Genomic DNA, 16,696 nt, shown 5'->3' on the forward strand with positions numbered 1-16,696 from the left:
TCACCTCAGCCTCCCAAAGGCGCGGGATTACAGGCTGAGCCACCGAGCCCGGCTTATCACTGGTTTCTTATGTGGCTTCCCAGTGATATTCTAGCTACATGTGGCAAAAGTATATAAACATATTTTCCCTTCCCCCACCTCCCATCCATCCCTCTTTCTCTGGCAAGTTGTCATTCACAGTATCTTGCACTGAGCTTTGTATTTATCTAGTATTTGCTTATTTAGTGAGCATACCATGAGCAACAAGAACTTCCTTATTATTTTTTGTTTTTTAATGTATCAGTATTTTACATTACTAGATGTACAAACTTTATACAGAAGCATAACCCTGTGGTTTTTAAATAAAAACGGGAAATGATTTAACTAGGGCTGGTTTGCTTAAGTCATTGCTTTTAAACAATGGTTTCACTGTACAAAAACTAAATGGAGGTGACCTAAGATATAATAGGCACGTCTTTCAGAAGGATGTAGTTTGATATTTATTTAGTACAAAAGGTTTGTGCACATGTACCTCACATCTTTAAAATAAAATAAATTAAACACACACACAGGTTTATGCACAGTGTAGCAACTACAATTTTCACAAATCTGCTTTGAAAACATGGTGGCTATTGATTTGGCATTCATTCTCTTCACTACTTTATTCATCAGGTTTTTGGTGGGTTTTTTTGCTTTTTGTGTCCTGTAACTACTCGTATGGCCCTGTCAGCCCACTTCCTCCTGGCTTGTGGAGACAGCAGAGCTTGCCTTTCTGGTCTCTTGTGAAGGTTCCCTGGCCGGATGTTCCTTCTCGCCAGAAGAGTCAATGGTGAGCAAAGTGTCATCAGACACGGAAAAGGAAGTTGCAACTGGATAGGTTCTTATATTCAAATAGCTTGGCTTCTTTAAGTTAACTTCTGCTAAAGCAGTTTCTTCATTTATCTTAATACTACACAAAAATAGAGAAGATATATATATATGTATATATATACATATATATACATATATATATGTTATACATACATAATTTTTTTTGAGTTGGGGTCTCACTCTGTCACCCAGGCTGGAGTGCAGTGGCACCATCATGGCTCACCGTATCCTCCATCTCCTAGGCTCAGACGATCCTTCCGCCTCAGTCTCCCAAATAGCTGGGACTACAGGTGTGCGCCACCATGCCTGGCTATTCAAAAAAATGTTTTTTCGTAGAGACAAAGTCTTGCGTGTAGCCCAGGCTGGTCTTAAACTCCTGGGCTTAAGCAGTCCTTTCTCCTAGGCCTCCCAAAGTGCTGAGATTATAGGCATGAGCCACCATGCCCGGCCTGAGAGTATATATAGTAATTTTTTAAGCCACTAACAAAGCAAATGTGCAGGCATCCAAAATATTTCTATCACAGTCAGGGCCAATGAAATCACAGTATAGAACCCAAGCAAGCTTTCCTGGAGCAGTGCATATGGTCTTCTTTCTGAATTATCTGTGAATTTTCAATGACATCTGCAATGAACTGACTAGCCGCTTGGGCCTCTTCTCCAAGAGATCCAGACTGAAATCCTGACCAACACGGGGGTGGCAGATCCACATGAGGAGCAATATATCCTTCATCCGGGCATCTGTTGACGCTGCAAATTCTGCTTTAACTCCACAAACTACTGTAGTCCCTTCCAACTTTACTAGAGCAGAATCATCTGCAGTGCTAATTGAACCTGCGTCGACAAGTATGGTTCTGAATTCACCAAGTCCTCTTCCATCAGGAAGGCGGTTTTCTTGCAGAAATCTCCCGTAATACTCCAGAATGTCCACGGTTTTGAACACAGCTGCCATCTTCAGCACTGCCCTCTTTTTATTTTCTTTATAGCTGCCCAGTGGTTCCACTGTGTATATGCACTAGACTCCTATCATTTCACCTTGTTGTTGATGTTGCTTCTTGTTCTCTGCTGTAGTTTCCCACCACACACCTGAGCCTCTGGAAAGTCAGCCACACAGCTGTAGGCTTGGGAGCAGATCACCTCAGGGCAGAGGGCTTCAGGATCAAAGGCTTGGGAGAACCCCTGGACCAGCCCTCAGAGACACTGAGAAGGGCTCTGTACTTTCCACAGCATGTGAGAGGGGTGCAAGCCTTCTCACCAGATGTTATAGGAAAGGGTAAGTCAAGGAGGCCCAAGGTCAAGAAGTCATCCAGATTTGAGATGCCCGGGTTACTCAAATAATGGCAACACATGGTGCATAATTAGAAATTCAGACAAACATGATAGTGCAGGCAGAATCCCAAGGTCATAGAATGCCAGAGCTAGAGAGAGCCTGAGAGACCACTGAGTGTGCCTCGCTCATACTCATCATAATATAAATAGTTAAAATGTATTGGCCAGGCTCGGTGGCGCAGCCTGTAATCCCGAACTTTGGGAGGCCGAGGTGAGTGAATTGCCTAAGCCCGCGGGTTCGAGACCCTCCTGGGCAACTTGGCGAGACCTCATCTCTACAATAAATCCAAAAAATTAACCGGGTGTGGTAGCGCGCGCTTGTAGTTCCAGCTACTTGGAAGGCTGAGGTGGAAGGATCACCGGAGCCCAGCAGGTCAAGGCTGCGGTGGCTGGGAGCGGCCACTGCACTCCAGTCTGGGCGACTGAGTGAGACTCCAATTAAAAAAAAAAAAATGTACTGAACCCTTGCTTTGCCATGCACATTCCAAGTGCTTCATATTAACTTATTTCATCCTCACATTAACTGGAAGAAACTGAGACACAAAGAAGACACATAACACACCTAAATTCACAAAGCTGGTGAGTGGAGAGCTGAGACACAAACCCCAGGTGTCTGTCTGGAGCTTATGCTTTTTTAATTTTTACTTTTTGAGACAGGGTCTCACTCTGTTGCCCAGGCTGGAGTGCAGTGGCACGATCACTGCATCCTCGAACTCCTGGCCTTAAGGGATCCTCCCGCCTTAGCCTCCCAAAGTGCTGGGATTACAGGCATGAGCCACAGTGCCTGACTTTGAAGTCTTCGCTCTTAACCTTCATACATTCCACCTCTGTGTACTGGTGGGGAGACCAAGCCCAGAGCGGAAGTCACTCAGCACGTTGGTGGCAGAGCCAGGGTTAGAATCCGGGACATCGTTAGGATTTCATTCCAGCACACTGCCTCAGTTTGCCTGCTGAGCTCAGAGGAGGGCAGACGGGCAGCGGGAAGAGTCTGCTGGGGTGTGGTTCTTCAGGATGAAGAGAAAGTGATTACTTCTGCTGGTGGTGAGAGCAGCCTAGTGCCTGGGGACATACTAACCGCCTGACTTTACAAGTTGGTGTGGGATGTGTGTCACAGACCCCTGCTGTTGACTAATGAGATATACCAACTCTCAAGGCTCTCTCCAACTATGGTTTGTCCCCTTGGTAGCTTTTCTGTGGCCCAAACTGGCTCCTTGCCCCGCCTCCAAGCCCACCAGGTCTCTCTCTACCTACCTGTCAGTTAGAACTGTGTGCACAGTGAAGACTTCATAAATCCTCTCAGGAGTCGCCTGTTGAGGTCTAATGAAGGTGACTTGGAGACCTTCAATCTAACATCTTCCAGGATTGGGAACTTTCAACCACTCTCCCAGTGCAGTTTGGGATAGCAATATGTCCCCACACTGCTGCCCCCACCTTCCCCACTCGTAATCCAAGCTTCTGTGTGCTACAGGTCTGAGCTCTCTGCAGGTCCGTCTCACACTGAGAGCCTACGCCCACAGCACAGGTGAGACAGAGTTGGGTGGTGGCTCCTCTGCTCCATCTGGGCTGTGCGCTGTCACCACATGGTTTACTTCTCATAGTTCTCCTCAGGTTGGGCTTTCCTGGGGACCATGGCAACTCAAGGACATCCTTTTCTTTTTTTTTTTTTTCTGAGTTGGAGTCTCACTCTGTCACCGAGACTGGAGTGCAGTGGCTGCTCCCGGCCACCGCAGCCTCGGCCTGCTGAGCTCCGGCGATCCTTCCGCCCCAGCCTTCCAAGTAGCTGGAACTACAGGCGTGTGCTACCATGCTCGGCTAATTTTTTGATTTATTGTAGAGATGAAGTCTTGCCAAGTTGCCTAGGTGGGTCTCGAACCCGCGGGCTCAGGCAATCCACTTACCTTAGCCTCCCAAATTGCAGGATTACAGGCTGAGCCACCGAGCCCAGCTTCTAGGACATCTTAATCTCCCTAGCACAGGGTCTGGCACGTAGTAGGCACTCATTCAAGCCTGTGGGACCAGTGATTGAGGCCACCAGACTGCCATTCCCTATCTTGGATGAATACTCTACCCACCTCAGTCTTCTGTCTGGCCCTCTCCAGAGTTCCCCTGTTTCCTGACTCTTAAGGAGCCCGTGGTTCTCTCCTTCTATCCAGCCTTTTTTTTTTTTTTTTTTGAGTTGGTGTCTCACTCTGTCGCCCAGGCCAGAGTACAGTGGCACGATCATGGCTACCACAGCCTCAACCTGTGGGGCTCAGGCGATCCTCCTCAGCCTTGCAGGTAGCTGGGACTTCAGGCACACGCCACCATGCCCCACGAATTTTTTGATTTATTGTAGTGACGAGGTCTCGCCATGTTGTCCAGCCTGGTCTTGAACTCCTGGGCTCAGGCAATCCTCTTGCCTTGACCTCCCAAAGTGCTGGGATTACAGGCATGAGCCACTGCACCTGGCCCAGCCTGTCTTTTTAAAAAATAGCTTTATTAAGATATAATTCACATACCACCCAGTTCACCCCCTTAAAGTGTACAATTCAGTGGTTTTAGTATATTCAGAGTTGTGCAATGGCCACAAATCAGTTTTAGAACGTTTTTCTCACCAGCTCGCCTTTTGGCAGCGCCCATCCTCCTAGCTTGAAACACCCACAGGTCTCCTCAACTTAGAAAAAGCCTCCCTTGACCCCGCTCTGCACTCTCTGGACATTGTGCAACATGTTTCCCTCCTTCCGTGACTAAACCACTTGAATGAGTGGTTCACACCCACTGCCTTCATCTTTTCAGATTCAGTAAACATTTTTAAAAAGCATCTATGAGGCACAAAGCCAGAGGTTTCCATATACAACAACTCATTTAATCCCCACGAACACTCTATGAGCTGGTATTATTTTCTCTGTTTTAGAGGTGAGAAATGTAAAGTCGAGAGAAAGTGACTTGCCCAAAAGACTTGGCAAGGATTTGAGTCCAGTTCTGTGTGTATCCAGAGTCGGTGCTTTGCTATACTTCCTGTGAGCTGGTGGCAGATCCAGCTGCGAGATCCAGTTGTTGACTTTAGTGCTCATCACGTGTGGGGTGTTCCCTGCATCCCATCACCCCTCAAATGTCCTTTCTGTTCCAGCCAGACCGATGGCCTTCATGTTAGTTTCATTCTCTCCAAGCCTTTGCTCAAGCTGTTCCTTCCACCTGGCATACTTTTCCTTCCTCCTTTCTACCTTGGAATATCTGAAAATCTCCCTTAAGAAAAAAAAAAAGATCCAGCTTAGACTTATGTACTTTCTCCTCCATAGTGCCTGTATCTCTGATTGAGCCCACCTGCTTTTGAAGCCTCTGCTTGCTTTGGTCCATGTATAACAGCTTGGTTTTGTTATTGAAATCGTGGGTGCAGTTGAATCCCCTTGGGACTGTGGAACTGCTTTGGTTCCTTATAGTCCCCACCTTTCTGTGTTATAAGTGGGGCAGATGCTAAGGAAATGCTAAGAAAAAAAATAAAGGAAGAAAGAAAGAAATAAAGGAAGAAAAAGAAAGGAAGGAAGGAAGGAAGGAAAGAAAGAATGGAGGAAGAAGGAACGGAGGAAGAGAGTCATGTCTCCAAGGTGATGGTGAAAGTCTCAGGATATGAAGGCACTTTCTAACGTAAACCTATTTTAAGGACAAAAGGCAAAACTGATCTCTCAGCAAGGGTCTTCCATATGCTATGTGCTCAATGGTGACCATTTGTATTTAGTTGAATGCCCCCTTCATCCTCCCCGCATCCTTTCTAGAGGTGGTGAAGGTGGTGCTGTGTCCTCTTCTGGGTGGAGAGTCTCAGGAGCACGGATCACATCTATTCCTAATCATTCTCCTGGGCTCAGCACAGAGCCCAACACATGACAGCCCTGCAAAAATGTTTAGTGAAAGAATGGATTTACCTGTGCTTTTCCAAAGGTGTCCTCAGGATACAAACCAGCTCACTTACCTCATTCATTCAAGAAATGTTTTTAAGCACCTATTGTGTGCCAAGCACAGTTCTAGGTACTTGGGACAGCAGTGAACAAAATAGATTTGCCTGTCCATATGGAGCTGACATTCTAGTGGATGGGAGGGGAGACAGAGAAGAAAGTATAAAAATAAGGAAATGATAGGGTATATTAGAAGCTGATGAGGACTTTGGAAAGTAAGGGTTGAGTAAGATAAGGGGGGACGCTTGCGAGTGTCAAGAGAAGTGTGGTTACAGAAATAAATAGTTGGGTCAGGTAGATCTACTTGAGAGATGAGATTTAGGGTCAGAATCTAAAGGAAGTGAGGGAGTGAGCCACGAGGATATTTGGGGGAAGAGCATTCACAGCAAATAAAACAGCTGAAGCAAATGCCCTGTGGCAGGAGTATGTCTTGAGTGTTTCAGGCCAGTGTGGCTGGAGCAGAGGGGCCAAGGAGAGTAGAGGAGGAGAGAGAGGACTAAGATCAGATTGTGTGGCCCTAGGGGCCATTGTGAGGGCCTGGCCTTGACTCTGAGTGGGAAGAGAGTCAGTAGGGTGTATTGAGCAGAGGAGGAATGTGGTTGGCTTAAAAAGGGTCAGTTCTAACTCAAATTACTGTAGGGTCCAAGAGCAGAAGGAGGGAGACTTGCAAGGAAGCTGCTGAAGTCATCCTGGAGGGAGGGGATTGAACTTGGCGGTAGGGGCGTAGCTGTCATTGATGGATCCCGAATACATTTTGAAGGTTGAGCCAAGAGAACTTCCTGATGACTGAAGGTGATGGGGAGAGCTGTGAAAGGTGACTCTAAGAGTTCTGGCCTGATCTATTAGCAGAGATGGGGAAGCTGTGGCTGAAGTGTGTTTAGAGGAGAAAATCCAAGGTTTGGTTTGGGATGTGTTAAGTCTGAGACAGGCTGGTGGGCATCTGGGTGGGGCTGATGCCTGAGTGGTTGACTATTTAGGTCTGGAATCCTTGGGTCCAGGTGAGCTTATCTACTTAACACTTGTGCTGGGCTGCTTCCCGTGGCCAGGGAGTGCTGTTCCCCAGACTTGGACTGCGTAGTGCATGGGGTGAGCTTGCTTCTGAGGCATGATTTCCTCATTTGTAAGACTGATATAATAATAATACTTATTTGGGGGTTGCTGTGTGGGGAGAGGGTGTTGAATGAGGTAATAGACACAAAGCATTTAGTACAGTGCCTGGCACAAACAAAGCACACGATAAATGGTATTTTAAAAATAGCAGGATTAGCCAGGCATGGTGACTCATGCTGTAATCGCAGCACTTTGGGAGGTGGAATCAAGAGGCTTGTCTGAGACCAGGGCTTCGAGACCAGCCTGAGCAACCTGGCAAGACCTCGTCTCTACAATAAATCAAAAATTTAGCTGGGCATGGTGGCGTGTGCCTGCTGTTTCAGCTACTTGAAAGGCTGAGGTGGAAGGATTGCCTGAGCCCATCAGGTCGAGGTTGCGGTGGCTGTGAGTGTCCCACTGTACTCCAGCTTAGGCAACAGTGAGACTTTGACTCAAAGAAGCAAAAAAAAAAAAAGCAGGATTGGCTCTGGCAGATCAGTCATCAACGGGGTTAAGGGGGTGTGGAGTTAGGGAGGGGTGAAAGGAAAGGCAGAGAATGGAGGCCGGGAGTCTGTGGGCTGTGATTTCATTGTTCCAGGGGGACTAGAGCTTATCAGCAACAGGAAGGGGAATGACTTGTGAAAGTGGGTGTAGGGGCCACCCTATTGCAGGTGACGAAACTGCCCTTGGGATAGGACTCAGACGCTGTTCCCTGAGTGTTCCAGCCAGGATGGTGAGGGGAAGGCTGTTTGGTTGCCTGGAGAGGCAGTCGCTTTGCAGTGATACCCATAGAAGATACAGACTGGCTGTTTATTTATTTATTTGAGTCAGGATCTTACTCTGTCGTCCAGGCTGGAGTGCAATGGCATGACCACCTCTCACTGCAGCCTTGACCTCCTGAGCTCAGACAATCCTTCCTCCTGAGTAGCTGGGACTATAGACACGTGCCACCACATTTAGCTAATTTTTTTGTTTTTGTAGAGATGAGGTTTCGCTATGTTGCCCAGGCTGGTCTTGAACACCAGGGCTCAAGCGATCCTCTCGCCTCAGCCTCCCAAAGTGTTGGGATTATAGGCATGAGCCACCGCACAGGGCTCATTCTTCATTTTTTAAAGGCTACGTCTTCTAAGGGGGAGAATCTAGGGTGTCTTTGGCTTTTCTCTCAGGTCCAGTATATGACTTGGTGTGCAGCAAGTGTTGAATGTATGCTAGCATCTGTCCTTCCCTCCACATCTATACTATAGTGGCTAAACCTTATTTTCCAGAATTGCTATGAAGATGACATGCAGTAGCATATAAAGAGGCATCTTTATAGCAGCAATGACATTTAACCCCAGGATAATTGAGTTCAGAGAGGTCCAACAACTTCTTTAATGATACAGGTACTAAGGGATGGAGGGAGATTTGGGATCCTCGGAGTCAGCAGGACTGTCAGTGCTGGTGGTGGGGTCTTCAGCAAGTTTAGAAAGTGAGGGGGACAGTTCAGGCTCTAGGCAGGGCATGGCTTTGAGAGCAGGTCCTGGGTTGTGATGCATGTGTTGGTTGTGGGAAGAGACCGTGAGAAAGAGGGGCAGGGAGTGGGGCCAGGGAAGACCTTTCTTGCAGCTTCCTGATGCTCTTAGGGAGTGAATGCTTTATGGGCGCAGACTAGACCATATCTTCTGGAATCCTCTTAGTAGCCTTGCCAGGGAGGTGCCATTCTCCCATTGCACAGATGAGAGAGGAAGAACCTTGTTCAAGGTCTCACCAACAGACAGTGATGGAGCACCAGGATTGTGACCCAATTCTGCTCAACTACAAAAGCTGCCCTCTCTCCACTACACCATGCGGTCACCGTGACCCTTAGGAAACAGGGGAATGGACAATATCAGATGACCTTTTGAAGATCTTTGCCAGCAGAAACATTCTCTCAGTCTCTGCTCCCTGGTCTCCCTCCACATTCACCCCTGCCTCCTCCTTCTCTCTTCCCGACTCAACCAGTAGTAACCCCTATCTGCAGGGCTGGGGGAGAAGGAGCCTGGCAGCTGTGGTTACTCAGATTTACCCTCTGCTGCCTGCCGGCCTCTCTCCCGTCCCATGATGTGGTGATGAGGACCCCTCCCCCACCCCGTGCAGGCAGCCGCTGGCTGAGGGGCACTTCCCAGAATTAGCCACCGGAACAGCTGGCTGGGCTGAGGGGGTGGGGGTGGGGCAGGCAGAGGAGGTTAACTGCTTCCAGATGTGCCAAGGCGGCTTCAGTTGCAGTGGTCTCCTCCAGTGCCTGGAAGGCTGGCCTGGGCTGGCCCTCATATCCAGGACTTCAGAATTGCCAAGGCAGCTGGGCAGATGCCTACTTGCAAGCTGCATGCAAATCCATGTGTGCAGGGCCAGGGGAACCTCCACATCACACCTGCAGGCCCTGGGGAAACCCCTGCAGCCCAGCTGCTCTCTGTGGTCTGGGCTCAGCCCTAACAATATTCATATGAATACTACACATAATACTGTCTACCGTGTCTGCACTGTCAGTGGTGGAAGCACCAGGACATGGTGGTTTTGAGTGCAGGTTCCGCATCAAATTCTAGCTCAGCCGCTCACTAGTTCTGGGACCAAGTCAAACTGCTCAGCTCCCTTAGCCATGAAATAGTTTCTGTTTCATAAGTTATTATTAGGATTAAATGAGATAATCTATGCAAAGTGCTTAACGTGGTGCTTGGCATATAGTAAGTTATTATCTAGAGAGTACCTGCCTTGTTTCAGGGGCTGTGTGATTTTATCCTTACAACCCTGAAAGTTAGCTGAGTACTGCCTTTTGTTGTTGTTGTTTTTCTTGAGTCAGAGTCTTACTCTGTTGCCCAGCCTGGAGTTGCAGTAGCATGAGCATGGTTTATTGCGGCCTTGACCTTCTGGGTTGGGCTCAGGCGATTCTTCCACTTCAGTCTCCTGAATAGACGGGAGCACAGGCATGCACCACCATGCCCAGTCACATTAAATTTTTCTTTTTGTAGAGATGGAGTCTCGCTACGTTGCCCAGGCTAGACTCAAACTCCTGGGCTCAAGCAATCCTTCTGCCTCGACCTCCCAATGTGCTGGAATTACAGGTGTGAGCCACTGTGCCTGGCCTAAGTACTCCCATTTTTATATTGAGGCTCATAGAGACCAAGTTACCTGTCCAAGGTCACACAGGTGTTAAATGAAGGACTGCAACTTAAACCCAGGCCAAATGAACCCTAAAAACCAGGCTTACTGTCCTGTGACCCTCCCCGTGTGTTTCTTTGCCATTTCCGATCAGTGGGACAAGGTTGTAGGACCTGCTGGATGCCGAGGGCATCATTTTCTGGCCTGCTTCTCTGAAGAGAGGCCTGACTCGGAAAAATAGGCAATAGCTTGGGAGTTCAGAGGAGCCCTGGATGGCGAAAGCAAGTGCCCTAGTGGGGACACTAGGGACAGGAGATTTCAGGAACAAGGAAGGAGCAGGGGACAGGGCATCAGAATTAGAAGAGGTCCAGGTTGCCCTCGGGTGCCCTCGAAGAGTAGCCAGAGCCCCCAAGAGCAGATCCTCAGGGGCCACTGGGTGCTCTTCCTCTGTGTGTGCTTCTCTCTTTGCCAGTTGCTGCTCCTCTCCCGCACGTCTTCTCCTTGGCTAGGGCAGGGTGGTGGAGGGTCTCCAGAATTCCCCTTTATGAGCTGGGGAGGACAGGACACCAGGGAGGCGGAGAACCAAGAGTGGGGGGCTGGGGCCGGCCAGCAGGGAGGCCTGCCACTGGCCCAGCTCCCAGGGCCTGGGCCTGAGGAGGGAGCTGCCTGCCCCTCACCATTCCCTCCCTCCACCCCCCCAGGGCTCCTTGGCTGTCGAGCCAGCCAGCTGGGCCCCCGCCAAGCCAAACAGCTGCCAGGGGGAGAGGAAGAAGCATTTCCGAGCAGAGAGGCCCCTGTGGGCTCCTGCTGAAGCCTAGAATCCCCCTTTCTCTCCGCCAAGTGAAGAGGGAATCTGTGCACATGCACACAGGCAGGCACACGCGGCACCGGAGAGCCCAGGCATGGGGCCAGAGGGCCTGGGACGTGCAGGGCAGAGATGGGTGAGGGTCTCTCACCCGTGGACCAGGGGCCATGGCTGTACCAGGTGGTGGGGAGTTTGGGGAGTTCAGTTTGGCTTACTCAGAGGCTGGGGGAATGTAGTGGGTTGAGGAGGGTCCCCTCAAACTTTATGTCCACCTGGGACCTGAGAATGTGACCTTATTTGGAGATAGGGTCTGTGCAGATGTAATTAAGGTGAGGATTGTGATGAGATCGTACTGGATTAGGGTGGGTTCTAAATCCAATGAAAGTGTCCTTTTTAGAAATGAACAAGGAAGGCCGGGCGTGGTGGCTCACGACTATAATCCCAGCACTTTGGGAGGCCGAGATGGGCGGATTGCCAGCCTGGGCAACTTGGTGAGACCTCATCTCTACAATAAATCAAAAAATTAGCCTGGTGTGGTGGCACACGCCTGTAGTTCTAGCTACTTAGAAGGCTGAGGCGGAAGGATTGCCTGAGCCCAGAAGGTCGACACGGGGGTGGCTGTGAGCGTGCCACTGCACTCCATCCTGGGCAACACAGTGAGACTCCAACTGAAAAAAGAAAGAAAGAAAGAAATGGACAAGGACACCGGAGAGAAGACCCTGTGAAGACCCACGTGCAGATGGAGGCAAAGACTGCAGCCCCCGGCAAAGGGACGTCTAACCATCAGAAACTGAGAGAGCACTTGGCCATGCAGATACCTTGTTTTCTGACTTCTGGATTCCAGAATTGTGAGAAAATCAATTCTGTTGTTTTACGCCACCAAACTTGTGGCAATTTGTTACCGCAGCTCTAGAAAACGAGTATAGGGTGGCATATGGTGAGAGGAGTGGGGTAGAGGACTGTGTAGGTGGGAGCTTGATGAGAAAGCAGAATAACAAACATCAATCATATATCGTGCCACTGTTCTGTGCCAGGCCCTTTTCAAGATATTTATCTTGGTCCTCACAATGTCCCTGCCACGAAGAATTATGGTTTCCATTTTACAGTGAGATTCAGACCCAAGTTTACTCCATTCAGTTGCGATTCCAATATAGGCTCCTCTGTCTCCCAAGCCTGGCCCCTGTCCACCTTCTCTCAAGGACAGCCTCTGCGGATTCCAGGTCAGATGACACTCACTTCCAGTTGGAGCGAAGGTCTCCAGAAGCCCAGGAGGGGAACATGTCATGCCTCACTGAGGACTGGGGAAGAGGTTGCTACCTCCACTGCTCTGGGCCTGCTGTGCTGGGTGCCCTGAACAATCTCTACTCACCATGATGTTCCTGTAGTCCTCAGTGACATGGCTGATGATCCCTTCATGCTCCTGAACCCTAGAGAGGGAGGAGGGACATCCTTTCTCACCTCCTTCCCACTACCACAGCCCCATCATTGCCTCCACAGTCATCACCATCTCTGTCAACATCAGCACCTCCACTGTCACCACAAACACTTGCGTCGCCACCAACACTTCCGCCATCACCACCGGCACCTCCGCCATCACCACCAACACTTCTGCCTGCCATCAACACCGGCACCACCTTCCCCATCATCCCCTTCACCATCACCACCATGAACACCACGGAAACAGCTAGAACTGTCACAACCAGTACTTCTGTGTCCACATAACCCACTCCATCATAATCCCTCTATCTCTCCACGACCATCACCACCACTGCATCACGATGGGGAGGTGAGGGGCAGAGAAGATTTCCTGGGACAGGACAGCTGAGCAGAGTTTAGCAGCTGGGGAGGAGGCATTGGGATGTATCTGACTGACATGATGGGTTCATTGAATCTTGTTGAGAGGGGAGGTAAGTCTGCCTGGCTGGAGTAAACACTTGGTGGGACAGGCTGTCTTCACGGGTGTGGGTTTGGGTGGGTGGAGGCTATTCGAGCAACATAGCCTGCCCATGCCTGGCTCGTGATGGTCTCTGTGGGATGTGGATTTTGGCGGGTCCCTGGCTCCTGGCCACCTGCCTGGACTGGCCGTGGCAATGAGGTCATGAGAGTGGCTGTACTGGGAGTACTGGGGAGTGGGGTGGGAAAGAGGAGGTCCGCCCTGGCTGGGAGAGGAAGAAGGCCTCTCTCCCCTGGCTGACTCTATCGAAAATGATGAAGTAAGCACGAGCCTTGACACTCAATTTCCCCAGACTCCCCTCCCCTCTCCCTTCCTGGCTTGTCACGGGCATGGATTCCGGGTGCTGTGGGATCTCTCTGCCAAGGGCTCTGGGTTTCTTTTTCCCAGTAGATCTGACCCTGCTAGTCAGATCAACCACCTGAGGGAATACAGGGTTCTGATCTAGGGGTAGGGATGGAATGGACTATCAGAGAGGGATGTCCATTCTCCACTCTCCCTCCATGTTAGGCCAAATATATGTGTGTGATGGGGTGTGTGTGATGGGGGTGGGGGTAGGGGGAGGGTGGCAGAATGCTCCAGAACTTCAGGCCACAGCTGCTCCCCTCGGCCCTTCACTCAAACCCAGCACCTCCATCACTTTTAAGGATTGGGGACTGGCCAGCTCTGGGAACGGCCTCTCTCAATCCTTCCAAAGCCCTAAGCTGCCCAAATGCCAGGCTAATCCCACCCTGCAGGATTGCACTTGGGAGCTGCGGGAAGTGAGAAACAATACTATCGTGGGATGTGTTTATCTCTGCATCAGGCGTGAGAGCCCGGCAGACAGGCTGGCGACCGGAGAGGCAAAGGGGCCACTGAGTCTCGAGACAGGGGATGGGAGGGTGAGGTCAGTAAGAGCACTGGGGAAGGGCCAGGGCTCCCACCCACACCCTGGGAAGTGGTGTGGTCAAGCCTTCCTCACTTGCCACCATAAATCATTCCTGGGTCTCTTGCTGGCTTAGGAAAGACTTCAGACTTCAGTAGGACACAGAGACCTTTTGAGGACGCTAAGACTGTGACAGCTGATGGTTACTGAGCACTAACTACATATCAATCAAGCTCTTTCCAAGGACTTCATAGGTACCCACTTGTTTAATCCCCCCAGTATTGCTATGAGGTTAGTACCATGACTGTTATCTGTGTTTTACAGCTGAGGAAACAGAGGTACAGAGAGATTAAGACTTTTGCTGAAAGTTTTATAATGTTAATGAGTGCACGTGCTCTTTATTCCTTGGTGGATGGGGTAGGTTTCTGCCTCTGAAGACGTGAATCCCCACTCCAGATCTGCAGACTCCTTCTTCTTCTTTCCCAGAGTTCCTACCTGGTATGGCAAACAGCACAGAAATGGCAGCCAGGTGCCTTGGGGTCTTGTACCTTTAACTTGCTGTATGGCTGAGGGCAGATTCTTGTTCTCTCTGGCCTCAGTTTCTTTATCTGCCCAACGTGCAGGCCTTGGTCTGAGTGCAGGGATTCCTGAAGGCCCTCTAACCTCCCGACATCTGGAACTGAGTTAGCCCAGTTTGGAACTCCTCCTTCCTGAGATCAGCTTGGCTCCTGGGAATGTCTGGGGGTGGGAGTGGGAAGGTGGAAGACAATGACCCGGAAGCCCCTGTATGTCTGGACAGCTCTTGTGTGGCCCCCGGCCTTTTTGTTCTCTATCGAGGGGAGAAGCAGCAGCACAGATCAGCGACAATAACCAAACATGTTCGCTCACCCACAGACCCCCGCTTGGGGGTGGAGACAAGGCGGGGTGAGTATCTACTGGTTTTCGATTTCCACTAACTGTGGACTCCCTGGCCTCTCCTGGCTGTGCCCCTCCCCCTCACGGGTGGTAGTCGGAGTAAGCATATCCTTAGCTCCCACTACCTTCACTTCAGCGCACCCAGTGGGCAGCAAGCATCTCTAAATTTCCCTCCTTAACCCACCAAGCCCTTTTGTCCTCTCCTAATCACACATTAGATTGCCTTTCTTTTTATCCAGCAGACATTTACTGGGTGCCTACTATGTACCAGGCACTGTGCCAGTTGCAGGAAGACAGGGATGGATAAAGCTTGATTCCTGCTCTAAGGAGCTGGAAGCCTAGTGGGGGTTGACCCCACCCAGTCTCACTCCTTGGCCTCAATGTTTCATTGCTTTGGAGCATTCCCAAAGGCAGAGGACAGAGGTTGGGCTAGGGATTATCTGGAGATCACAGGAGGTCTGGGGACACTAGGGGAGGCAACACGAGTGGGAGGCGGAGACAGCAAGCCCCGGGAGGGGAGACCTGGCCCTGGGACTCCTTTTTCCCAGACTGCCTGGGTTGCCCAAGTGGGAAGAGGATAGGGTACCATCTTTCTTCTTGCTGGAGGCAACTTGCAGCAGGGCAATAGCCTGTTTGTTGAGTTGGCACCCTGGGATTTATGAAGGCCAACCTGGATATGGTAAGTCGATGCTCCCAGAATGTTAAGAAAAAGAGGAGCACAGAGCCACCCAGCTAGGATGAAGGTAGTGGAGGACCAATTTCCGTGTGGGGGAGTGAGATTCAATTAGACAAGCCAGTGAGTCTGAGAGGATAGGTCTGGCTGGGTCAATCAGTTAAGGAAAGCATTGTGAAATAAGGAATCATCTCAACTTAAATATTAAGTTCCTACATCCGTTTATCAACAGATTAATTGAGTGACTACTGTAGTCTAGGCACTGGAGCTTTACCTTCATGGAATAATCAAGGATCGGCCATGTGATCTAAACTCAGCTGGCCAGACTCTCCCTTGGGGCTGGGTATCTTAACCTCCTGACTCTAGGTTTGAAGGGGCCTCTGGAGTTCAGCCAAGTCATTTCTGTCCCATTTCCAAGTTAGGTATCCAGCCTCCCAGGTGAATCTCGGAGCTCGCTTCTCAATATTTTTCCAACAAGTTCTTTTTCTTTTACTGATAAGTTCCAGAGTTGGCTTTGTTACTTGCAAACAAAGGGGAGCCAGCAAAGGAAAATAAGATGGATGGGACTTCAGAGGGGCAAGAAGAAAACTAGGAGAGTAAAGGTTCACAAAAATAAGGGAAAGAGTATCTCTTGAAGGAAGGAGTAGCCAGTGGTGTCGATTTTTATTTAAAAAATGTCCAGTATGTCTGTGTAAGCATTAGAGAAAAAGGCAAGAAGGAGACACAGCTGTTAACAATGATGAATGACTGGGGGGTTTTTGATAGATCTGTGTTTCAAAGGACGGGAACCCAATTCGTACTTGCTTAAGACAAGAACAACAACAAAAAAGTAATTTGGGTGGGCTTGGTGGCTCAGTCTGTAATCCCAGCACTTTGGGAGGCCGAGGCAAGTGGATTGCCTGAGCCCACAGGTTCAAGACCAGCCTGGGCAACTGGGTGAGACCTCATCTCTACAATAAATCAAAAAATTAGCTGGGCATGGGAGTACGTGCTTGTAGTTCCTGCTACTTGGAAGGCTGAGGCAGAAGGATCCTCGGAGTCCAGCAGGTCGACACTGGGGTGGCTGTGAGTGTACCATTGCACTCCAGCCTGGGTGACAGAGTGAGACCCCAATTAAAAAAAATAAGGTAGCCGGGCTCGGTGGCTCAGCCTGTAATCCCGCGCCTTTGGGAGGCTGAGG

The 16,696-nt window shown here is 49.9% G+C and overlaps 1 pseudogene; it reads right to left on the bottom strand.

Moving 5' to 3' along the window:
- Positions 1-688: 688 nt before the first annotated feature.
- LOC103276542 lies at positions 689-1,798 on the bottom strand (annotated as a pseudogene).
- Between the last annotated feature and the right edge of the window lie 14,898 nt (positions 1,799-16,696).

The sequence above is a fragment of the Carlito syrichta genome, unplaced genomic scaffold (assembly GCF_000164805.1).
Source record: "Carlito syrichta isolate Samal-C Ts95f unplaced genomic scaffold, Tarsius_syrichta-2.0.1 Scaffold115756, whole genome shotgun sequence".
Classification (NCBI taxonomy): Eukaryota; Metazoa; Chordata; class Mammalia; order Primates; family Tarsiidae; genus Carlito; species Carlito syrichta.